The sequence below is a fragment of the Danio rerio genome, chromosome 4 (genome assembly GCF_052040795.2).
Source record: "Danio rerio strain M-AB ecotype USA chromosome 4, GRCz13ab, whole genome shotgun sequence".
In the NCBI taxonomy this organism is placed as follows: Eukaryota; Metazoa; Chordata; class Actinopteri; order Cypriniformes; family Danionidae; genus Danio; species Danio rerio.
In genome coordinates, this window is record NC_141024.2 from 28,776,891 (window position 1) to 28,803,315 (window position 26,425).

General features: G+C 42.4%; 2 pseudogenes across 1 annotated transcript; both read right to left on the reverse strand.

Moving 5' to 3' along the window:
• Positions 1 to 2,356: 2,356 nt before the first annotated feature.
• On the reverse strand, positions 2,357 to 21,861 carry LOC147844746 (uncharacterized; annotated as a pseudogene).
• Positions 20,049 to 25,811, reverse strand: LOC147844747 (uncharacterized; annotated as a pseudogene). Its single transcript, XR_015942445.1, has 3 exons — positions 23,846 to 25,811; positions 22,417 to 22,970; positions 20,049 to 22,225 (listed from the first exon to the last, which is right to left on the reverse strand). The product of XR_015942445.1 is annotated as an uncharacterized LOC147844747, transcript variant X1 (transcript).
• Between the last annotated feature and the right edge of the window lie 614 nt (positions 25,812 to 26,425).

The following is a 26,425-nucleotide window of genomic DNA, read 5'->3' on the forward strand; positions in this document are numbered from 1 at the left end:
CTATTCCCCAAACTTATCCATTATATGAGACACCAAAATGCAAACCATTTTTCTTCTGTCTTAAAGACATAAGGTGTGATTTTGTTCCAAATATGAAACAATAGAAAATCCTTGTGTGCTAAAATCTCACATATCCTTATTTAGAAAAAAGTAAAACAAAACAATAGTTTAGAATTACACATCCTGGCATAACTTTATAATGTTATTTTGCTTTGATGTAATTTAAGGAATAGTTCACCCAAAAATGAAAATTCTGTCATTATTTACTCATCCTCCACTTGTTCCATCTGTTTAGTATATATTTACTTACTCCCAGGGCCGTTTATATATTAAGGCGCACCATGTTGGTGTTTTGTAAAATCTAATTTTTACAAGGGGGGTCTTTAGCCTAACGCTCAACCATCAACCTGGAGAACCAGGACCATGCCACCTAACCCAGCCGGGGCTCAAACCAGCACCCTTCTTGTTTATAGAAGGAAAACATGTAACCACTGACATCCATACTATTGGTTCCTCCTTCTATGGAGGTCAGTGGTTACAGGTTTTCTGATTCCTTCAAAATATATTTTGTGTTTGAAAGAAAAATAAAACCCATAAAGATTCCCATCCACTTAAAAGTAAGTAGTAAGTAAATTTACATTTTTGGGTGAACTACCCCTTTAAGAAAGCTGTTGACTAGAAATGTATTTTCTGTAAAGCTACAAAAAAATAAAACTTAACTAATAAACATTAACTGTGAATTAAGTGAATAAAAACCTTTAATAAAGAGATGAATAACACCACTCTTTTAACACAGATAAAAAATTACATAAAATTTTGGTCAAATAAACAGGTCAGAGAATTTCAGCAAGAAAAAAATAACAGATTTAATCATTAAAGGCATTTTATGGTCAGGAAAGAGGAAATACATTCAAACAAGGTTGAATCATCCACAAAAGTCAGGGTCACAGTAGGTAGCTCAGTCACAGGTGGTACCTCAGTTTCACTGGCACTGTTTTAAGAGGGCTCTTCTGTCTGTATGCAAAAATATAATAATTTTGGTTTTTAGACCTAGTTACATAATATAAATTAGCTAACATTATATAATTAAAAACTGACAAATACAGCTTCTGCGATTATCAAAGAAAAGAAAACACAGATTTTTAAAAAATTCCTAAAAATATCTGTACCGCAAGGTAGTGTAGTGAAAGTAATCCTCTATATTGGATAACCTCACTTCATGCAAGGGCTGAAAATCATGCAGTGAGTTCACAGAGATGGCTTCAGGAGCTTCATCAGAGGAAACTGCGTATGAGAAGTAATGGTGCTCAAAACCCACAATGTGCGACTTCTTCACAACAAGTTTCACATCAACATTGAGCCCACCAGCTATAATTGCCTTTAAGAGTCCAAACTAAGGTACTCCGTCCTCTGTGTATCCGATTGTAATGGTCATGCCTGGTCTTTACTGTGTGCCATTAACTACTACCCAATCAGAAACATAAACTTTAGCAAATTGGAGTTCTTTAAGACCTTTCACAAATTCTCCTTCAACTGCAGAAAGAAATAAGCCATGTCCTAGTCCAATCTCTGTGTTTTTGGAGAAAATGCCTTCTGTCAGTAAATGGAAGCACAACATCATCTGATTTCTAAATGCCATAGTTTTGCAAATATTTTTGAAATTGCAAACTACATGGCTCAGCCGTTTAAAAAAATCATGTCGAGCCTCAAAGCGCATTGTCCAAAATTGTTTTAATGGACCAATCTTCTGAATGGCTCTCGGGTAATGAAGGAGAAAGTGATGTTTGGGTTTCAGGTTTCTATCTGGGTAAAGCTGCATGAATGCAGTGTGGCGTTCAGCTATTAGATGTTTCAAGTATACGGTGGACTCTGCTGTGATGGAGGGGAGAAAATGAACTCCATTCATGACAGGAGAAGAAGTAACAGTTCCCAATGTTTGTTTTCTTTTGGAATTTTGTCTCCAATAATGATGAGCAAAAACCTTGAAAAGCACCACATTTGAGCATCAGTCTGTCTCTTAAGTTCATGTTGTCCCAGCACAGTAGGCTTGTTGCAGCTTTCTGGGAATCCATAATCAAAACTTGTCAATAAGTTGAGCGTTTCTAAACTCACAAGAGCTTCAGCAAACAAGGAGGTCAAGACCAACCTTGACTTTGTATGGTCCAATTCCCTCAAGAATGTCATGCATAATGTCTGGGGCTACATTGTCCACAACACTGAAATACTTTAAATCATCAAATCCACATTTTCGTTTGAGTCTTGTTTCTGATTGGTTGTTGGATGACAAGTACTCAGTATGAATCTGAGCATTGCGCAGCATCTTTGTGTCTTCAACAGTCTGCCTCCACATATCTTCTTAGTTTACTTTACACCAGTGAAAGCATTGGTTAGCTTTGAAACTTTCTAAGAAGCCTAAGTTCAGTCCTAAGTTTTCACCAGTAACTTGTGCCACATTGACCTCAACACTGCCACAATATTCTGGAGTGTCAATAAGGAGTCCCCCAACTTCCAAGTTCATAATATCATCAATTATTCGCTGAAGAACAGAATTGATGCCATATGTTTTAACATCATCTGATTTATACACAGCTAACAGAAAGCATGAAGACAGGGAAGATAACAGCATAGGAGGAAAACACTTGATCTGAAAGTATGTTTTCACAACAACAGAAAAAAATTGGATGAACTGTTAATGCTATGCATGGTATTAAGATGGCGGAAATATTCTTTGAAGTTTGGAGTGGATTTTTTGCATTTGAAGCTTGTGACAGGCATTGTTTAGTTACTTACAGTACGCAGCTGCTTGAAATAATGAATAAACTTTAATCTCAGGCCAATTCTTGGTATAAGTGCTGTAATCGTGTAGTCATCAAGGAGCAGAAAGCTTTGCTAATCAATTTCTTCCTCTGCACAAGAAAAAATAAGAAATATAAATGAATGGCAAATAATTTTATTTTACTTTTGCGTTGTTAATGATTTAACTTGGTAAATCCATAGGTTCTCTCCCACTGTGTGTGTGTCACGTCTGGAGTAAAGTGGGGAATAATCAAAGGTGCGGATCCAAATGCAACCAAACAAACATTTATTTAAACAAACTAAAACAAAGCAAAGCAACGAGAGAAACTCAGACATCATAGGTATGTTACATAGCCCCTCCCCAAGGAGCGGTTTCCAGACGCTCATTGAAAAAGAAAGTTCAATATTCCAGGAGGGAGGTGGAGTAGAGGCGGATAAGGGGAAAGGACAGGGCCAAGTCCATGCAGCGGAGGTGGGTCTGGAGCGGGGAGCTGCGGAGGGTCTGGAGCATGGAGCTGTGGAGGGCCTGGGACGTGGAGCTGCGGAGGGCCTGGAGCATGGAGCTGTGGAGGACCTGGAGCATGGAGCTGCAGAGGGCTTGGAGTGTAAGTGGAGTGAAGGCTCATGTTCAGCATGCACTGGCATTTCATTAAACCCTGGCAGGATAGAAAGCTTAGGATTAGGAGACACTGGCAGTACTTTAAACCCCAGTGGGTCAGGAGGCTTGGGACCAGGAGACACTGTCAGTTCATAGAACTCCAGTGGGTCAGGAGGCTTTGGCTCAAGAGGCATTGAGAAGTCACATGGCACTAGGAGGTCACATGGCTCTGGCAATTCACCTGGCTCTGGACGCTCTGGAGAGCATACAGGGAACTCAGGTGGTGGCTCTGAACATAAGTGGACCCCAGACGGCTGCTCTGGCCATACGTGGTACTCAGGTGGCGGCTCTGGCTATAAGTGGAACTCAGGTGGTGGCAATGGCCATACGTGGGAATCAGGTGGCAGCTCTGGTCATTCGAGGGACTCAGGCAGCGGCCATTCAGGAAGCTCATGCGGCGGCCATTCAGAAAGCCCAGGCGGTGGCAGCGGCAGCTCTGGCAGCAGTGGCTTTAGCTCTGGCAGCTATGGCTCTGGCAGTAGTGGTTCTGGCAGCGGTGTCAGCTCTGGCAGTTCTGGTGAAAGCAGGACTGGCGGTGGAGGATCTGGCAGTGACTGAGGATCTGGCATTTTGGCAGTGACTAAGGATCTGGCAGCTCTGGCAGTGACTGAGGATCTGGCGCCCGCCCTTCAGGAAGCTCAGGCAGCGGCCATTCAGGAAGCTCAGGCGGGGTTGATTTGGTTTGCTGGATCCATTGTTGGTCATTAGTTCTGTCACGTCTGGCGTAAAGCGGGGAATGATCAAAGGTGCGGATCCAAATGCAGCCAAACAAACATTTATTTAAACAAACTAAAACAAAGCAAAGCAAAGCAACGAGAGAAATGCATACATCATAGGAGTGACCAAAAGCTAATGACAACAAAGTGCTTACAGAACAGGGTATAAATACACAAGGAAACGAGAAAAAGAGGGTGAATACAATTAACTCAAAGGCTAACAAGATTAGGGGTAAAATAAGGTAAACAGGAAGAGACATGAAAACACAGAACTGAAACTTACAAAAACAGAAACCAGGATGTTACAGTGTAAAAGAGAAAGAGCATGTTTGTTCTGCATAACTAATTTTTGTGTTTCAAATAAGAAAAGAAATCAATCAAGTGATGGGGAGTAAATTTTTCTGACAAATGTTATTTTTGGTATAGAGTTAATTTAAAAATAAGTCTCATTTAGATTAAAAACAAATCCCATTTGTCCATTTCTGGGACTTTTTTAATAGCAAGTTTAGCTTGCAACTTGCAACCTATGGTGAAAAATCTACTTTTCAAGCTGTTTGCACAGACAGGTGTGTAAGTATAGTGTATAGACCATCATTTTGGGGTGATGCACACACACAGTCCTTTTTTTTCAATTTCACAACATAAAAATGGTGGTCCAATTGGATTGGTTTTCAGAGCGACCGCAACTTGACGTAGAAGTGCATTCCCCCCGTCAAAGCGATGTCACTAAAGGAAGACTCTTGCTCTATTTTAGATGTAAGGCTCATTGGGCTCAACACAAGATTAATTTTCTCCACATTATCGCTTTAATCTGAATTATTGTTTGTACCTTTTGGTAGGTTGGCAAACATGTGTACTTTTCATTGCGTCTACCTTAAACTTCAGCCAGTCGCATCACAGAAGCTCCTTCTGTGAAGCGCATTGCCTCATGTGCACGTCTCTCCGTTGGAAATAAAATAACAAACTTGCCTGCAGGTCACACACCAAAAGCACCTCTTTGCGCGGTGGCGTGCATTTCGTAGTTCTGGGCGTGGGTTTCTGTTGGGGTGCACGCGGGCGGCCGCCGACTTGGGGCGTTGTTGTGTTTGCCTTGGTGGAGGCATGTGTTTGGAATTCTGGAATGCATGGCGCTGCGTGGCACGATAACTTGGGACACTGCATGTTTCTGCCATGCCACTGAGTGTCTGGTGTGCTGTGTCAGGGCTTCAAGTGGCGCATCCGGTGCCTCAGTCAAAGTTAATTCAGTATGCGTGGTTATTAATCTCGGTGTACAAGCTTAGCACTTAAAACTAGCACACAGTCGGCTGTAAACTAGACAATGACACAAATGATTTTTTACTCTCTGCTTGGTCTGTGTCCGAGTCGTACATGTACGGCTGAATGCTGATCCTCTCATGTAGCTTAACTTCTCTCTAAGCTGTTTTTAGCAGAAAACAGAAATAAAATATGGAAATAAAATATGAAAACTTTCATACTGTTTTCTGTAGCTGCATTATAGCCAAAATGTTGCGCTGGTCAACAGTTGAAACTTAAATTTTAACCCAACTAGGTGAGTTATTATAAATTTGATCCGATAAAGCTTCAGTTTAAGCCAACATAATGACCCACAATTTTTAACCCTACTATTGGATATTAACCCAACATTTTTTTGAGTGTGTATTTAACTGCAACAACCAGTAACAAGGAGGGAACAATGAACTCTGATGGTAGGCCTGTACGTATATATTTCAAAATCATTTGTTTTCCTCATTTTATACTACCATATATCTTCCTTTATTGAACTGCAGATTTAAAAGATGTACATTAGACAATAACGTATTATAATTTCACAGGTTGTAAACCTTTTATTTGTCTGATTTTACTGATCTACCATTTTTTTCCCAGAGACAGGTTGCGGCTGGAAGAGCATCCGCTGCGTAAAAACGTGCTGGATAAGTTGGCGGTTCATTCCGCTGTGGCGGAAAAATGAATGAATGAATTCTACCATTTTAAATAAAATGAAATAATCTGATTAAAATCATAATAGAACTAAAAAAAATGAATTAAGACATGTAGTATTCCTATTTTAGTCACATTATTTAAGTGCAGTACAGTCATGTAAGGACCTTAATCAAACTATTACCATTTTGTAGTACTTTTTGCTACATTTTGTTACAATTGTCAGATATTCGATGACAAAAAAAAAAACAAATGACCATGACTTCAAGCTAGAGAGCACCAGTACCTCTGAGTTTGGCATGAGAGCATGGATAAAAAGTTACTGAATGAAACGGCAGAGGTGACTGTTGCTTGGGTTTGCATGCAAAGTGTGAGGAATTAATTGCAGTTCAACTTGTTGCAAAATTAAAAATAAAACACCCAAAATCACATATGGTGTTGCATAAAACTATTGTTGAATGGTGACATAATGATATTAACCGAACTATGTATTATAACATAAAACAGGAAAATAAAAGGAACATTTAAGGCAAGTTTATTTATATACAACATTTCCACACAGAGTGTCGTGGTGGCACAAGCTAAAATTGTCCGTCGTGTATGAGTGTGTATGGCTGTTTCCCAATGATGGGTTACAGCTGCATTTGCTGCATAAAACATATGCCGGATAAGTTTTGACTATGACGAATAGAGAATGAATTTCGCACACAATGTTAATTTAAAGTACTTTTATAACTGGAGGAGGCTTTCATGGAGGAGCGAATCCAAATTCAGATTTATTCAACAGAATGGTCAGGCAGGCAACAGTCAACACAGGAGCATCGGGTTCATACAGTTAATCCAGAAGTTGTCATTGATGAATGGGCAAATGGTTAAAACCAGAGAAAGTTAATATAAACAAGAAACAAGGCAAGGAATAAATTACATAAAACACGAAAAAGATCAAATAACATGGCTAGACATAGAAATGAAACGCTTTGTAAAGTTACAGGTTTGTTTAACTAACAAAACAAACAAATAACACTCAGCAATGTGTGTGAGCAAGTGTGATGTAGAAATAGTCTGTGTAAGGAGTGCTTGAGCAGCTTCTGCCGAAAGTGTTTGCAATCAGACGAGATTAAGAACTGGTGAGGGTGTGCTGTGATTTGTAGTCTGTTTGGTGGCAGAGTTGTTGTTCTTCAGCAATCTGCACTAGCAAGATCGCTGGTTACTGTAACAGAGCCCCCCTCAAAGAGTGGCTTCCAGACACTTCCGTTGCAATCAGAATCAGAATTTTATTGTGATTGTACAAAATACAACAAAATTTACGTTTGCCCTTCCCTTCAGTGCAGTCCTAATTGTCTAAAGCAACAAAAATGTTAAAAAGTGAGTAAATAGTTGGTCAGAAAGTCATACAATTCAATGTCCACTCATATAAAGTGACAAGTGCATTTTTAGCAGCTTTTAAGTTAAAAAGTGAGTAAAATGTTGGCCAGAAACACACACAATTTAATGTCCGTTCATTTTGGCAACTGCCTATTATTGCAAATTTATTGCGTTATTGCAACTATTTTTAAGTCTGTTTGTTTTGACTTTTATGGTCATGTACCTCCTCCCCGAAGGTAACAGTTGAAATAGATGGTGTGCAGAATGGGAGGAGTCCTTTAGGATACTCCGTGCTTTTCTGTAGCACCAGGCTTTGAGCAACTGCTCTAATAAGGAAAGACTGCAGCCAATGATTATATGTGATGTGTTAATATCCCTTATGAGAGCAGCTTTTCCTGGGAAGTACAGCTGACATACCACACTGGGATGCAGTATGACAGCACACTTTAAACGATGCATCTGTAAAAGGACTCTAGGAGATCTTTGGCCAAGTTGTTTTTTAGCACCTTAAGGAAAAGAAGTCGCTGCTGTGCCTTTTGACTAGTGCTATGGTGTTGATTTTCCATGATATATTGTGATCCAGATGCAGGCCCAGATACCTGAAGTCACTGACATTCTCCACATAGTCCCCTTTTATATGGGCAGAGTATCTGAGGCCTCATCAACGCTGCGTACGCACAAAAACTTTGCGTATGCCAGGTTTTACGCTCAAAATCGCTCAAGTTTGGATTTACTAACGATGAACTAAACGTGGGAATGTGCGCAGCTCCACGCCAGCTTCTTGGCAAACATTTTTTGTGCGTGTCTGTTTTTTTTCCATTGGCGACTCCTACAGGCAGTTGTGTTAAATTGCTCTCTACAAAGTGTCTGAGCCTTGCAATGGCAGCTGTATGAGACGGGTTCATCTAGCAGGTATATAAGGTTTCCATACCATACAGTTGACCAGCCAAACATTTAAGCACAATTTGCAGCGGTTGCCTGTTTTCCTAATGTAATCTGAGCTATCTAATGCACACACATTGCTATAAAAACACTATCTGAAGATGAATTTGCATGCGTGAATCAGAAACATTTCCATTCAATAAATGTGCAAATAAAGTATGATGCACAAACTTATTAATGATTCCTACTTGTCTTCCTCGTGATAAATAGTTGGCAAAATCTGATATGTAGCGGGGGAAAAAAGAAGAAACAGTTCATCAGACGCTGGATTCGAACCGAGTTCATGCTCGAACTTGTCAAAACATATTAACATGCGTCTTACGAGCTGCACCACTAAGACTGTTAAGGGTACTGCAACATTTTACACCTATAAATCACACTATTTCTTTTTTAATTCACTCAGTGCGATGTTCAGACTCAACTGTGTTAACCGCATCTGCTAAACTCTTCCACTCTATTTTTTGTTTTTTTGTTAATTCGGAGAACAAACTTGCAAATAGCACCGCATTTTCTCCGGTCTACCTCCGAAAGCAGCACCTCCAATTCACATTTGGTTCAAAGTTTTTCTTCTAGCTAGCTTTTGCTATTGCTTTTTCGTTGGGTTTTGCAAAAGTAGAGTCATTAGCATATTCATACGAGGGAGGAGGCAGGGAGGGGTTTTGTGCTCATGCATGTTGCGCTCAGTTTCACGTTTATTCTGATGTACAAAAGAATATGCGTGAGACTCGGCGTACGCAGCGTTTCATACATCTGAATTTTTTTCTGCGTACGCATATTTACAGCTTTGTGCGTACGCAATGTTTTAGTATGATTTCCACACAAGTCTTCGTACATGAGGCCCCTGGTCTGTTTCTCTTGAAATACACTATGATTTCCTTTATTTTTAAGGTATTGAGGGCCAAGTTAATATCACTGCACCATAAAAGTAGTTTATTCACTTTATGTCCCTGTATGCGGTCTCATCTCTTTCCGTGATGAGCCCGACCACTGCATGTCATCTGCAAACTTCAAGATAGAATTACTTGAATAGAAGGGAGTGCAGCACACATTCCTGTGGGGAACCTGTGCCAAGACTGAGTGCTGAGGAGACATTGTGCCCTACCTTTACTCTCTGTGAGCAGTTACTAAGGAAATCTTGAATCCAGAGGCAGATGGAGAGAGGGAAGCCAAGATGGTTTAATTTAGAAACCAGTCTTTTAAAATTATTGTATTAAATGCAGAGCTAGGGTAGTATGAAGAGCTATAGCTATGGCGTTCTCTGTTCATCAAATTTTCCTGTATGAAAATTGATGGAAATCATATGTGGGAGGAATCTTTGAAGGATGTGACTTCTAACCAGCTTCTCAAAACACTATTGGCTGGTAGTCATTTATACTACTGATGGTTGTCTTTTTTGGGACCAGGATGATTGTTGAGGCCTTAAGACAATGGCCTGACTAAGGTACAGATTAAATATTTTTGTAAAAACCCCAGTAAGTTCATTTGTACAGTCTTTCTGTCACCGACTCAGTCCCAGTCATTCCCCTCGCTGACCAGCAGAGGTCACCATCTCCGGACTTCTAACCATTACGTCATCCATTTCACCCTGATCCCAGCACACCTGTTCTCCATTCCACTAATGACCCACGTACCACATATAAGCAGCTCTCACACACACTTCAGTGCGAAGTCTTGTTTAGCCCCGGCCAGCATTTCTGAGCGTTCTATCCTGCCTGATCTCCCGTTTACCACTTCAGCCTGTTTCACGACTCTGCTCTGTCTTCTGCCTGCCCTCCACCTAAGCCTGTTTCCTCGGACTCTGATTCTCGCTGCCTGCCCCTGACCAAAGCCTGTTACACGGACTCTGAATCACGCTGCCTGCCTTTGACACAAGCCTGGTAATCACTCTGCATCTGTTATCTGCTAATCTTCGTTGATGTGTATGTTGTATGTCCGCACAGCCGTGCGAGTTGTTGATGTTTAAGTGTGACTTAATAAATACTGCAAAATGGATCCCTCCGTGTCAGTCTCCCCGTTACAGAAGACTTCGCCCAACACCGATCCCGCAGCCATCCAGGTTTTGTCTCACGAAGTCACAGCACAAGCTCAGGTATGGTCTACTCACCAACAACAACTAACACATCTAACTCAGTTAACAGACGAACTGGTGAAATCCCTACAAAACCTGCAAGCTGCTGCCACTGCGCAACCCACCGCCAACTACTCTCCAAGTCCACTTGTTGTTGCACAACCCCCGATGACTTCCGGAGTTCGATTGGCATTCCCTGACAAGTTCTTAGGTAACCCAGCAAAATGTAAAGGCTTCCTACTGCAATGTAAACTGTTTATCGCCCAACAGCCCCATCTGTTTAAGGACGAGAATGGGAAAATTGCTTTTGTGTGCTCACTGCTCACTGGGAAAGCGCTAGACTGGGCTACTGCAGTTTGGCCAGACAGTACCCCGATATTTCCCTCGTTTAATGACTTTCTCAAACGTTTCTGCACTGTGTTTGATCATCCGGAGGGTGGTCGTAACGCTGGCGAGGAGCTACTGTGCATCCAACAGGGAGATCGCTCCGCAGCTGAGTTCGCACTGCAGTTCTGCACCTTGGCAGCGCAAACTGGCTGGGCTGATGATCCGCTTACCACGCTCTACAGAAAGGCTTTAAGACCAGAATTGCAGAAAGAGATGGCATGTCGTGACGAGGGAAAAACACTGGATCAACTAATCGAACTTTCCATAAGGTTAGACACTCTCCTCCGCACTCGCAATCCACTGTGCTCAATTGCTTCCAGTCCTGTATCCCCTGAAACCTCAGCTGAACCCATGCAATTGGGTAGAACCCGCCTGAACCCAGAGGAGCGAGAACGACGGAGAAGAAATCACCTGTGCATTTATTGCGGACTTCCAGGTCATACGAAGGTTTTATGTCCCAACAAGCCTCTCCCTAAAACCCTCTCGGTGAGTGCAACCACTATGTTCACTACCACTAATAATGTTGTGAATTTGCCCGTCACTCTGAGAAGCAATGGAGATGAGATTGAGACTATGGCCATGATCGATTCAGGAGCCGCTGGCAACTTTATTGATTACACGTTTGCCACCACTCACTCTATTCCTTTAACCTCCTGTGATTCTTCCATAGCCATCACTGCTGTAGACGGGCGCCCTTTGGGAGAAGGACGCATAAAATTCCAGACTCAGCCAATCTCTCTTCAAACAGGCTCTCTCCATGAAGAGGAGATTTCCCTTCTTGCCATCAACTCCCCCAAACACTCGATAATTCTTGGGCTACCATGGCTACAACAGCATGACCCTCAAGTCTCCTGGACAACTGGTGAGATCACAAAATGGAGCAATCAATGCCTTACCCAATGTCTGCATTCTGTTTCCCTTGTCCAGATCAACACAATTACCAATACCGAAGACTCTGAACTCTGTCATGTTCCTGATGCTTATCATGATTTAATTGAGGCATTTAATAAACAGAAGGCTACCAAGCTCCCTCCACATCGTGAAAATGACTGTGCCATCGAGCTGCTACCCGGCACCACGCCCCCTCGTGGTCGCATTTTCCCCCTCTCTCAACCTGAAACTGAAGCTATGAAGAGTTACATCTCTGAGGAGCTAGAAAAGGGCTTTATCCGACCATCTACTTCACCCGCTTCAGCAGGCTTTTTCTTCATCAAGACGAAGGATGGCAGCTTACGCCCATGCATTGATTACCGAGGCTTAAATGAGATCACGGTCAAATACCGCTACCCATTGCCATTGGTTCCAGCCGCCCTTGAGCATCTCCGCCCAGTATTTCACTAAGTTGGACCTCCGTAGTGCATATAACCTCATCCGCATACGACAGGGAGACGAGTGGAAAACCGGGTTCTCTACTATCGACGGCCACTATGAATACCTCGTTATGCCCTTCGGCCTAGCAAACAGTCCTTCCGTGTTCCAGGCATTTGTAAATGAGGTATTTAGAGACATGCTCAACCAGTGGGTCATCGTGTATATTGACGACATCCTGGTCTACTCAAATTTGCTATCTGAGCATATCCAGCACGTCAGGGCAGTGCTCAAACGCCTCATTCAAAACCAGCTATATGCAAAGATCTCCAAGTGCGAATTCCATCAGACCTGCATCTCATTCTTGGGCTACATCATTAGTCCAGAAGGCGTGGCCATGGACCAGCAAAAGGTCGACTCCGTGACGCAATGGCTACAACCCGAAACCATCAGACAACTACAACGATTTCTGGGCTTTGCTAACTTCTACAGGCGCTTCATAAGAAACTTCAGTTCAGTCGCTGCTCCACTTACCGCCATGGTAAAAGCTAACAACGCTCGCCTCAAATGGAACCCAGATGCTGTCCGAGCATTTACTCAGCTCAAAACTCGCTTCTCCAGTGCACCCATTCTGCGTCATCCTGATCCCGAGCAACCCTTTGTAGTTGAAATTGACGCATCCAACACTGGAATTGGAGCCATCCTGTCCCAAAGATCCCTAGTCACGAAGAAGCTCCATCCCTGTGCCTTCTATTCTCGCAAGCTCAACTCCGCTGAACGGAACTACGATGTGGGAAACCGAGAACTCCTCGCCATGAAAGCCGCGCTAGAGGAATGGAGACACTGGCTTGAAGGCGCCAAACATCCTTTCACCGTCATCACCGATCACAAAAACCTGGAATATATTCGCTCCTGTAAACGTCTGAACCCTAGACAGGCAAGATGGGCTCTGTTTTTTACCCGATTCGACTTCCAAGTCACCTATATCCCTGGCTCAAAAAACATCAAAGCAGATGCTCTGTCCCGCCTCTCAGACGATGAAACCTCTGAATACCATGATGAACCCATAATCAAAGATCCTCTAATTGTCGCTCCTATCCAGTGGGATATAGAACATGAGATCCTTCAAGCCGCCGAAACCAATCCATCGCCACAGCCCTGTCCAGAGAATAAAATCTTTGTTCCCCCGTCACTTCGAGAAAAGCTCATCTCCGAGGTACATGACCACCCCAGTTCCGGTCATCCAGGCAGCACAGCCACCGTACAACTGATTCAATCCCGCTATTGGTGGTCATCCATACACAAAGATGTCATTAACTTCATCAATAAATGCTCACCCTGTCAGATGTCTAAACACTCCCGTCACCGTCCAGCTGGATTACTCCAACCCCTGGAGGTGCCACATCGTCCCTGGTCACACATCGCCATAGATTTCGTTACCGATTTACCCATATCTCAGGGCAAAACCACCATCCTCACAGTAGTGGATCGATTTTCAAAATCCTGCCGTCTTATTCCCATCTCCAAACTGCCTACAGCCATGGAAACAGCCGAGTTACTCTGCGAGTGTGTGTTCCGGTACTATGGTCTCCCCGAAGACATCGTGTCGGATAGAGGTCCCCAGTTTACATCCCGACTCTCGTCAGCATTCTTTAAAAACCTCCAAATCAATGTTAGCCTAACATCCGGCTATCATCCCCAATCCAACGGGCAGACAGAGCGCTTGAACCAGGAAATCGGCAGATTCCTCCGCACATACTGTCATTCGAACCAGAAGGAATGGGCTAAATTTCTGATGTGGGCAGAATATGCTCAAACTCCCTCAGAAAGGCATCTACTGGATTAACCCCATTTCAATGCGTACTGGGCTTCCAACCTCCTCTCTTTTCCTGGTCCGGCGAGACCTCTGAACTCCCTGCGGTGGATACCTGGTTTAAAAACTGCGAAGAGGTCTGGAACGCAGCTCACACTCACCTCTCTCACGCCGTACGGCGTTTCAAGGAACAAGCCGATCGACACCGACGTTCTGGTCCCATGTATTCCCCAGGACAATGGGTATGGCTTTCCACCCGTGACTTACGCCTCAAGCTGCCCTGCAAGAAGCTCAGTCCCAGGTACGTGGGTCCTTTCCAGATTGAAAGACAAATATCTCCTGTTTCGTTCAGACTGACACTCCCTAATCATTTTCGTATTTCTCCCACTTTCCATGTCTCTCTGCTCAAGCCTGCTGCTGGTCCAGCCGAGGCGGATAGGGAGGTGGCAGCCGGTGAACAGGGTCCCCCGCCTCTCATGATCGATGGTGAGGAAGCCTACCAGATCCACGAAATCCTGAGATCCAGACGCCGGGGTGGACAACTCCAATATCTCGTTGATTGGGAGGGGTACGGCCCGGAGGAGAGATCCTGGATTAACCGTAAGGACATCCTAGACACCACACTACTGGAAGAGTTCCACTCACAACATCCGGAGATGCCGGCCCCTCGCCCCCGTGGAAGACCCCGGCGTCGAGAATTGCCTCACTTCAGGAGCCGTTCGTTTGGGGGGGGGGGCTCTGTCACCGACTCGGTCCCAGTCATTCCCCTCGCTGACCAGCAGAGGTCACCATCTCCGGACTTCTAACCATTACGTCATCCATTTCACCCTGATCCCAGCACACCTGTTCTCCATTGCACTAATGACCCACGTACCACATATAAGCAGCTCTCACACACACTTCAGTGCGAAGTCTTGTTTAGCCCCGGCCAGCATTTCTGAGCGTTCTATCCTGCTTGATCTCCCGTTTACCACTTCAGCCTGTTTCACGACTCTGCTCTGTCTTCTGCCTGCCCTCGACCTAAGCCTGTTTCCTCGGACTCTGATTCTCGCTGCCTGCCCCTGACCAAAGCCTGTTACACGGACTCTGAATCACGCTGCCTGCCTTTGACACAAGCCTGGTAATCACTCTGCATCTGTTATCTGCTAATCTTCGTTGATGTGTATGTTGTATGTCCGCACAGCCGTGCGAGTTGTTGATGTTTAAGTGTGACTTAATAAATACTGCAAAATGGATCCCTCCGTGTCAGTCTCCCCGTTACACTTTCAGTACCCTCCCTGTAATATTGTCTGGAGCATGAAGCTACGGAGGGCCTGGAGCGTGGAGATGCCGAGGACCTGGAGCATGAATCTGCCGAGGACCTGGAGTGGTGGAGTATCTGGAGCATGGAGTGGCGGAGGACTTGGAGCATGGAGTTGCAGAGGGCCTGGAGCGTTGAGATGCAATAGGTCTGCAATCTGGCAGCTCTGGCAGTGACAGAGAATCTGGCAACTCCGGCAGTGACAGAGTGCTGGTGGCCAAACAATTATAGGATTTCTCCATCTCGACTATGGTGAGGGGGACTAGCTGAGCCTTATGTTGTGTTCACACCAGACAAGGAAAACGTGAATAAATTGCACGACATATGAACATTTTGGGTTTACTCGCTTCATTCGTGTGTACAGGTCGTGTGCATCAAACGCATCAAAGACGAGGATTCACATCATGGGCAGGTCTGCCTTGTAACATTAGCTTCATTGCTAAATGGCTAACATGGATTTTATAGAGAGAATAGCTGCGTTTATGTGCTTTAGGAAGGCTGAAAAAAGTCATTGATTCTGATTTTTGATTAGTGCACGCATCATATCACATCACTGGCAGTCAGTCATCCCTCCACAGTTTCATCTCTCCCCTACAGTCTCACATGAAGCATACATTTACACACACCCATTTTCTTTGTGTTTTCATTTGTTTCACTGTTTGTTCTCTTCAGTGCGAGACCCGCGAACCCGAGTGAAGGAATGGCACACATTTATGACATCAGAAGCCTCGCCATGACAGTTTGCGCGCTGAAAGTCCGACCATACCATTTGTGTTTATTTGGGTGCAACCAGCGTTGTTGTTTGTTCTGTTTTTTAGAAGAGATGTTAATGGTTGTAGGTGTTTAATGTTTTATATATTTAATTGTCTGTTAAGCAGACGTGAGTGTTTCATGTTTAAAGAGATGCTGCTAAGGCAAGTTTAAAGGAAATATTTTAGATAAATACCTGAATGGCTTATGCCAATCATGGGCGGAATTGGCGTATAAAGGACACCAGACTCCAGCTCGGGGTCAGTTAACTTGGCGAGTCAGAGTGCTATAGCAGAGCCATGAGCAACTTTCAGTAAGTGGATACTTGTATACAGTGGTTACATTTGACTTGTTTTTTTTTTCTCCTTGATTATTTTTGCGTTGTATATATTCGTCTTAATATTTTATTTGTTGATTTGAAACTTTGTATTTTTGTAAATTTTTTTGAGTTTTCACACTGTATATATATATATATATATATATATATATATATATATATATATATATATATATATATATATTGCACATCCTTGTAAATACCACCTTTTTACACCTCCGGGTCAGGCCATTGTTTTTTTTATTTTTTTTTTATTTTTCCAGATTGTTTTTTATGTTTTTTTGAATGGTTTATTTGTGGCATTCAGGCCTCCTACGCTTTGTAGTGGGCCCATTCTGGGTTCACTCTGTCACACAGACTATTGGGACAAGATGGCACCAACTCCTACATTGGCCGCATTGACTTCCATGATAAAGGGCTGCGTGGGATCTGGGTGCCTGAGGATAGGTGCCAAGGTAAATTGTCACTTGAGGCTTGTTGGGCGTCAATGATCCAGGTTAATTTATGCCATCCGCCTTTAAGGAGGGAGGTCAAAGGGGCCGAGAGGAGACTGTAGTTCTTAATAAAATGTTGGTAGAAGTTGCCGAATCTAAGGAACATTTGCAGCTCCTTTACAGCATCCACTTTACTGGTTTTTCATGCTGACCCCTTTAGAGGTGATCACATACCCGAGGAAGGAGATAGTGGTTTTATGGAACTCACACTTTTCTGCCTTGAGGAATAGCTGGTTATCTCAGAGGCATTGGAGGACTTTTTGCACATGGGAGTGAAGTTCAGTGAGAGTTTGAGAATAAATCAGAATGTCATCAGAATATCATCAGAGACAATGTAGACAATTGCAAAGTAGTGAAGAAAGTCCTGGAAGATTTCATACATGAAGTTTTGGAATATTGAGGGACTGTTGGCAAGACAATAGGGCATAACTAGATATTCATAGTGGCCAGTAGGGGTAATAAATGCTGTCCTCCATTGGTCCTATTCCCGGATACGGATGAGATTGTAAGCGCTTTGGAGGTCTAGATTACTGAAGATTCATGCTTCTCATCGCTCTTCTTGGGCAGCTGGTACAAGTGGTAACGGGTAGATGAATTGGAAGGTGGCAATGTTGATGGTTCGATAGTCAATACACGGCCTTAAACCTCCATCCTTTTTCCCACAAAGAAGAAACTCGAGTCAGCCGGAGAAGTAGAAGGTCTGATGAGTCCCTGTCGGAGAGGTTTTTGAACGTACTTCTCCATGGCCTCATGTTCAGGTTGGAAAAGAGGAGAAATTCTTTCATGAGATAGTTTATCATTTGGCAGCAGGTCGATACTACAGTCCCAGGAACAATGTGGGGGTAATTGAGTGGCTTGTTCCTTGCTGAAGATATTAAGGAAGGGAGTGTAGATGGTAGGAATGGTGACAGAGGTGAAGCTGTTAGAGCTTTCCATGGTAGTAGTGTGGACAGGAAGATAATTCAAGGTAGACTTGTGACCAAGAGAGGGAGCCAAATGACCGTGGTCCTTGTAGGTTGTGCTCCAGCAGAGAATCTCTCCTGCGCTCCATTCAATCCTAGGTTGATGCTGAGCGAGCCAGGGTCGGCTGAGGATGACATCGACGTTGGCTTTGGGAAGAATTAACAGTACTAATTTCTCTTGTTGGAGTAAGTGAAACATTACTCACCATTAGACGAGGTGACCGGACAGGGCAGGCTGAGATGAGGTAAGTCGTTTCTCCACAGTATTAGCACAACCGATTCCAAATCCATTGTTGGCCTTTGGAGGCTTCCAGATCTTTGTCCTGTGGTGGTGAGAGAGCTTAGGGGGTGGTAACATGATCAGGAATAGAAGTAGTAGCACAGGCAGAGAGATGTTGAGAAATGCTGATGGCTTTCTTAATAAAAGTCTTTATACTGGCACTGTCATCACAGATAACCATCAGTTTACGGATGTTCGCTTTTAGACTTTTATGGTAGGCTGTGAGGAGGGCTACTTGATTCCAACCTCTAGAGGTGGTGAGTGCTCGAAAACATAGAGTGTAATCATGTATAGAGCTGTTACCTTGATGAAGGGTAATGAGTTCATTGTGCACTGTGAGAGGCGTGAGTGAGACAGCAAACACCTCTTTAAAGTGATTGATGAAGGTCTGATAGGTAGCTGTCACTGGACTGTGTGCATTCTATATAGTGGCCACCCATTAGAGGGCTCGTCCTGTGAGGAACGAGATCATTTTAGAGATTTCGTTGGGAAATTGATGAGTGTTCGCTTCAATATAGAGCGAACATTGTAAAAGAAACCCATTACAGGTACTTGGATCTCTGGAGTAGCTCATTGGCTGAGTGAAGGCCGTGCTCATAATTATTGCGGGTTTGAGCCAGCAATCAGTGGGGTGGCAGGTAAGATTTGCCTGAGAGAGTTTACCATGCTGGTGAATGAATCCGAAACGACTGCAGTCAAAGCTCCAGTCACAGAGGCGTAAGTATTAGCCACGGTTGATTTGCAGAGCTAGAATCCTGGCATGACCACACAAGAAAGGTAAAACTTCAAGGGCGTTTATTCTAAAGTAACAGCAAATAACAACAGAAGTAGAAACAGGTGAATGGCATTGTAGTGGGTAAGGGAACAGCAGGGTTCTTGCACCATTTTAAAAGTCAAATTTAATGCTTTTTAAGACCTTTTTAAGACCTCAACAAATATAATTTAAGACCCAAAAATTTCATAATTTCTTTTGAATAGGCAACTTAATTTTTTGCCTCAAACAATGAAATCAAAATTTTTAAGTTTACTATTTGGTATCAATTATGTGCAATGTGTAAACTCGGTGAGTAAAAAACAAAAAGTAAAAATACTTTTCTTTGAGACCTTTTTATTTTATTTTTTTGTTCGTTTGTGATGTAGAACAGAGCCAACGTAACAGATAAATTGTATTACACTAAACACAATGCCTTGTATGAAGGAACCATATAGAATAGAAAATTAAAAATAAGCTTAATAATGAAAGTCCTTAAAACAGGCTTTCATAAGCCAAAATGTTGACAAATAATCTACATAACTGTTAGAAAACACAAATGTTCTCACGTGACTTAACGACAGAAACCCTTTGTTTTGTAACATCCCAAATTCTCCCCAAGACATGTGGCGTAGCTCTGCTGCTCTCTTCTCAATTTTATGGTCTAGGTCCACCAACTCCCTTCTCTTTTCCTTGCATCTTTTTCTCATGGAATTAGATTTAGTGATAAGTTCTGCCATCTTGTTCCCTGCTGTATTCTCAGCCTTCTCTGCAAGGCCATCTGCATCCTTTTCTAGAGTTTCACACACACTTGAGATTTTTCTCAGAGTTGTTTTTCTTTTCTCGCGTAGCTCTTCAAGCTCATCTTCAACCCCTTTTCTTTTATTCATCTGTTTTGTCTTTTCCTTTTTCTTCCTCTCAAGAAGATCCTGTACCGGGTGCGTGAAGATGCACACTCATTTAGCAGGTCTTTAGTTAGAGACACTTTGACCACTTCACCACACATCCTCACATAGTTGCAGATTAGTCTCTGTGAGACCATAGTGTCTTCGTTCATGTTGCACATCTCCACCTCCTTGTTTATGGAGAACCCACGCTCGACAGTAGCTTGTCCATGGCACAGAAGCAGCAGCTTTTCCACAAAGCTCCAAAGTTCTGCATATCCATTCATGGCACTATGCAGGATGCTGTCAACTCACGATTTTCCATCCAATGCACTGAAAGTCATGAATTCCTCTCCTCTGGCCTCACTGAAGAAGAACTTATGAAATTGTTGGGCAATCTTACCACCTGCATTTAGATAAAGACAAGCACATCTTTAATATTTTCTAGTTAAAATTATAATTTGTTGTCACAAGAGATTTATTTTCAATATACTCTGGAAAACGTATCTCATATTTTCAACTACATTTCAATTATGTCTAAGAACATACAGTTGAAGTCAGAATTATTAGCCCCCCTGTTTATTTTTTCCACAATCTCTGTTTAACGGAGAAAAGCTTATTTTCAACACATTTTTTTATCATAATAGTTTTAATAACTCATTTCTTATAACTGATTAATTTTATCTTTGCCCTATCACAGTAAATAATATTTGACTAGATATTTTTCAAGACACTTCTATACAGCTTAAAGTGACATTTAGGGCGTACTCACATTATGCTATCCGAACTGTGCCCAGGCCCGTTACCCAGATTGTTTGAGAAGTGTGAGTGCTATGTTTCGGGCTCAGGCACAGTTCATTTGGCCGGCCCAGGCCCGGTTGGAAGAGGTGTGCCTGAGCCCGGTTCACTTGGGCTTTGTGTGTAAGTGCAAAACGCGCCAAAGCCTGAAACTGAAACCGAGATGTGACTTTTGAGGGACTGTTTCATATGTGTTTATTAATTATTCTTACTGTTGAATGAACGCAAACTGTCATAGATTATTAAAGACGCAAACCCCTCACTGCACCACAGCAGCACCTTCAGCAAACCTCCTTATTCCTGCAGCACAAGGACTTTATGATTGTTTATGAGCATCAAAAGTGGCTGATCTGTTCGGCGAAATATCTGACTGCGTGTCACCGCATCCCAAACGACTTAAATTATACAACTTCAAAAATCTCCACTGTGCTGAGCAAGACCGCTTCTGACCAGTGCATCATCAATGACGCAAGTGTGCCCAGGCCCGAATGTATTGTGAGTGCGGGCCGTCTGGGTGGACAAGCGGGCTTTGGCCCGGTTCAAGGCAACTGTAGATAGTGTGAGTACACCTTTAAAGGCTTAACTAGGTTAATTAGGTAACCTAAGCAGGTTAGGGTAATTATGCAAGTTATTGTATAATTATATTTTTTTCTGTAGACTATTGAAAAAATAAAGCTAAAGGGGCTAATAATATTGTCCTTAAAATGTTTTTTTATTATTAAAAACTGCTTTTATTCTAGCTGAAATAAAACAAATAAGACTTTGTCCAGAAGAGAAAATATTATCAGACATACTGTGAAAATTTCCTTGCTCTGTTAAACATAATTTGGGAAATATTTAAAAATTAAAAATTCAGAGGGGGAGGGGAGGCGGGTTAATAGTTCTAACTTCAACTGTATATTAGGCCTACATACATTTATTATAACTCATACGAGGCTGTATTTCCAAAAATAAATAAATAAATGAACTGCAAAATAATAGACTAGTTTAACTTGAGATCTAAAATAAGACTCCCTTTGATTTACACTAGACTAACTGTTCACATTTCTGATATGTCTACAGATGTTACCCGCTGTGACTCCTCCTGACAGCTTCTTATCCTGCACAAATTTCATGATGAGGGCCTTAATTTTTTGCAGGCACATGTCTGGTTGTTTGTGCATATTTTGGCGGTCCAAGCAAATCATATGTCAGACAGAGGGGTACTTCAGGGGGCAATAGAAGGTTCTGACATATTTTTGACAGAGCACTCTGGCTGTCTTGCATGAACAGTAACACCTCACGCTCACTTTCACCACTCTGACTGCCTGTCATTCCCTGACAAAAGCACAAAAGTCACATCCCCTGAAACATTAAATAAACTCTCCCAATGTGTAACTTACACTACACAACATTTGACAGATCCAGATAATAGGTCTGGCTGATGTTAAAACAATTAATCTGATCTTTTAATTTCTCAACATAAATACTTCACTAGTCAAGTGCCTTTGCAGTGCATATAGCACATAATAAGGTAATCTAAGATAAATATTATCTTGAGGGCAGCTGTGGCTCCCATGCCTATGTCCACTTGTTTTGGACTGACCCAAAGCTTTTGGTCTGTCACATCAAGCTTGACCAGTTTTACTGGGGAAACATCAACCTGGAGGTCTCGCTTTATGAAGCGCCTGAGAAGGCTCTGAAAATAGAATAGCACAAGCATAAAAATTATAATCAAAATTGGAAAAAGTATTACAGTATTTACAATACTTTCTACAAACATCATTATGTTGAAAACTTAGTACTTTGTTTTATTGCTTATACCCTCTGTAAATGAAGTTGCTTGAATGATTAAACCATTAATATACTTTTAGTAGTCATTAGGCCTACCCTGATTAGATCCTCCAAATCTCTGCCAAGGAAGGGAATCATCGGGGCATCTGTCTGGTACTTGGTGAGAAATGGCTGAAAACTTCTTGAGACACTCATGAAGAAGTGTAACTTTGCCAAGATGAAGTGATCCATCCGGGCTTCTGCGATGGTGTCATATGACGATGACCTTGGATTGGGGAGCTTCTTGGCTTTGACTTGATCCACATTTCAATGGCTAGCTCCACTGCTGGAAGGTTTTCTAGCCATCAATGTCCGCAAAATGGCAGAGGAAACATATCACACTTTTTCATTGACACAAAGTCCTCTCTCCTTGCAGGTGCACAATGAAACAGGTAGTGCAGGGCTGTCAGGACTTTCTCAACTTGCCACACTGCGAAGCCATTCTTGAATGAGTTGTGCATCGTGTGAAGGCCACAACTCCCAATTATTTGTAGTTGGGCTCCACCACACTGCTCTCTGTGTTCCTTTTGTAAGAGTTCAACAAACTTCCAGTTTACAGCAGGCCCATCCATTGATAGTGAGAGCATGTTGTTCAGTACCTTAGTACCTTCCTGCACATTTGTAAAAAAAAAAAAAATAAATAAATAAATAAATTCTATGTGCCAAGTAATCCACAACAATAAAATGCAAATATACAGAAATGTAATTATAAACATAATTAACGATAATCATTATATAATTGGTAACGTTATATGGGTATATGTTCAGTGAGCTCAATTCAGATTTGTTTTATTACAAATGACAGACATTAGTTATGATACAGGATGCCTTGGTACATTAAAAATGTGAGCTTTGACATTAAAATACCTGCAGATTAAACTATTATGTAGATTGTAACAGTACTCGTTAATATGTGCTCTTTTTAAGTCAGTATATGGTCACAGGGGTCTTTCCTTGTGCGTGGCCTATAAATGTAATGGTAAATTTTACTAATTAAATTAATTATTTTCCATGGGTTTACTAACTGGTAAAATCATGTACTTTGTGGTAAAATACAACATATATAATGTGTATTTACAAACATAGCTTGTTTCTGCACATCTACTTACAGCTCATTACGTTAACCCTTAAGTGAATGTTTACTGTTGCTATGGCAGTAAGTGACAGCTTACACTAGCAGCTACATTTGCCCAAAAGCGCATAACATTACAATTCGGCATGTTTAATTTATAAACCACATATACCAACAGTTATACCCCTTAAACACTGAGCTATGTCTTGTTACCTGTTAGATTGTCGAAATGACCATAGACCTGTGACTAACTGGAGCATATAACCAGTCCTCTGCCCTGAGTGGGAACACGGAGCACCGGGGCAGTGCTGGTGTTTACACCGCTAGCATATGAGCTTTAAACTGCACTTAATTTTACACTGCACTTAGTATGAATAATAGTATGCGATTTCAAACAATCATAACATTACTTACATTGAAATGAACCATCATGTCCTCGGCTCTGGAGAGACCCATGAACACCAAACCATAGAAGCGGGAGATGACGTAGTGTGTGCTAGTCTCATCTTCAGTAGTCCAGAATCGCAAATGAAGGTCCATTTGTTTGTTCTTTGTCGTTTTATTTAAACTTTCGTCAAACATGACGACATATGGCTTCTCAATAACGCTGCACGATAGCTCCTCCTTGACGAAAGAAGCGATGCCATATTTAGTGACATATGCAGTTTTAGTTTCACCATAGGTGAATGACTTTGCAAGCTGGGAATCAGGAAACATGGCAGCAAAGAGGTCACGTATGTCCTCATTAGATTTGAAAGAATTGTGCCACATCACAGTGTGGAGAACCCACAGTACCTCTGCCTTTTGGGTGTCTGGCGGTGAAATTAAACTGGTCATAATCAACTGTGAGGCGGCATCTGAACTTGTAACGTTATCATTAGGTTGAGCAGTAAACAATGCAGGGATTAACCTGGACCCGCTATGACTAGCTGCTGCTGCAACGTACCGCTGGTGTTTTCTTCCTTTCATGTGGGACTCGACGGCTTTGAGTCCCATAGTCCCTAATGAAAAGGTCTTTTTACAGAATTTGCACATTGCCTCATTGTTATTTTTAGCTGGTGCCAACCACATCCTAAATGCATCCTCTTCCATCCACTTGGCGTTAAATTAGCATTTTCCCATATTTGCATTACAAACAACATCAACAACCATGTAACTTTAATGGCAGCACGCAGGCGCAAACCGACGTCAGCATCTGTAGCCGACCAACCATCATTTCACTCCTGTTTTACACATAATAAATTGATCAACTATTAGATGTTTTACGGTGGACCACTGTGCTTCCCTATTGACATTAAGCACACCGGCTAAAAATTTAATACCTACAGCCACTTTAAGGTAAAATTTAAGACAATTTAAGACCTTAAATTTCCGGATTTTAATTTAAGACTTTTTAAGAACCCGCAGGGACTCTGAACAGTTCAGTAGATAAGCTTAGTGCTTTAGTCAAATGCCAATATAAGAATAGTAATTTGGCTTAAATCGATGCTACTGCATTCGCAGGAGAAGGAAAAGAGAAACATCCACAGAGGAGCACAGGAGAGTCCAACAGAGAAGACGACGGGGACCATGCATCTTTGATTCCAGCTGTTGACTGAGTGAATGAGGTGAGTATTTCTGTTGAGTGGTGATTGCGGGTGCAGGTGATCAGTAATCAGGTGAGGGTTCCCAGTTGTGCTATGTGGTGGATGGTGAGGGGAAGCAGAGGAAGCAGAGAGCTGAGGGTGTGACAACACCAGGAGCTTCCTCAAATACTGGGGAGCTAAAGCCTGAATTATACTTCTGTGTCAGGTGACCGGCGTAACCCACGGCGCATGTAACGCGCGTGGCTGTGCATTTATACTTCTGTGCGCTGTCTCTGTTGGTCTGCATTAACACTTCCGAAACGCTAGTGGGCAGTGAGGTGTTAATGTTCCTCTGTGTCGAGTTTCTTCGCTGTTGTTTTGCTTTTCCTGAACACTTCCAGGATGTACAAGTGGCTCAAACTCGCTCATTTTGAGGCAGGAACCGGCGGACGTGCAACAACTTTAACTTTGAGGTAAACACAAAAGAAAACTTTTCATCCGGAGCTCCTTCACGGGACTCCACACTTGTAAACAATCGCTCGCGCCATTCGCGCGGCTCTCGGTCCCGCCCAGACTCGTCAGCGCTACCAAGCCGACCAATCACAGAGCTTACGCTACACGTCGTTGCAACGTGTAGTTACAATTTTTGAGAGGTGCACGTCAGTGACGGCGACGGCCACAGCGAAGGGCTATGCGTCAGCGCCGTAGCATACGCCGGCATTTGAAGCAGAAGTATAAATCAGCCTTAAGCCGTTAAGGGCTTTGTAGGTAGTCAATAAAAGTAATGGGTCTTTGTATCTCTCCAAATGGGTTTTGAATGTAAAAGAAAACAATGAAACATAATTAAAGTTGGCACTTGAAAATTAAATTACAACATTATATTTCCTTTTGTGATTACAATTTTTTTTTTAATAATTGGAAATTGAAGAAGTCATCTTTAGAGGATATGTGTCAAGATCATACATCAAAGATAGTAAAAACAACAGAAAAGACTTTATAGAGGAAATTCAGTTACTGGAGAAAAATGTTGGTATTGATAATGAGAGGACATTGAGCAATTTATTAAAATAAATCTGCTACCTACGTCATCAGGTTTGGTCAATAATATAAAATCTGACCGAAATGAGAAAGATTGCAAGAGACTTTTATAAACAGTTATTCTGTGCTGAGAACTGTAATGCCTTAAGTCAGGGGTCTCAAACTCGCGGCCCGCGGGCCATTTGCGGCCCTCAGTGCAATATTTTGTGGCCCGCGCCGACCGCTGTACACTGACAGAATCAGCGGAGCGGGGAGAGAGAGCTCGCGCCGGCCAGAACCAAGGTAAGCTGTTCCCGCCCCTGCCTGCCACTTAGCTACCTATCTGCAGCCTGCCACCTACCTAGCTACAGCCTGCATCTTATATATATTATAGGTAGATACAGACTGGTAC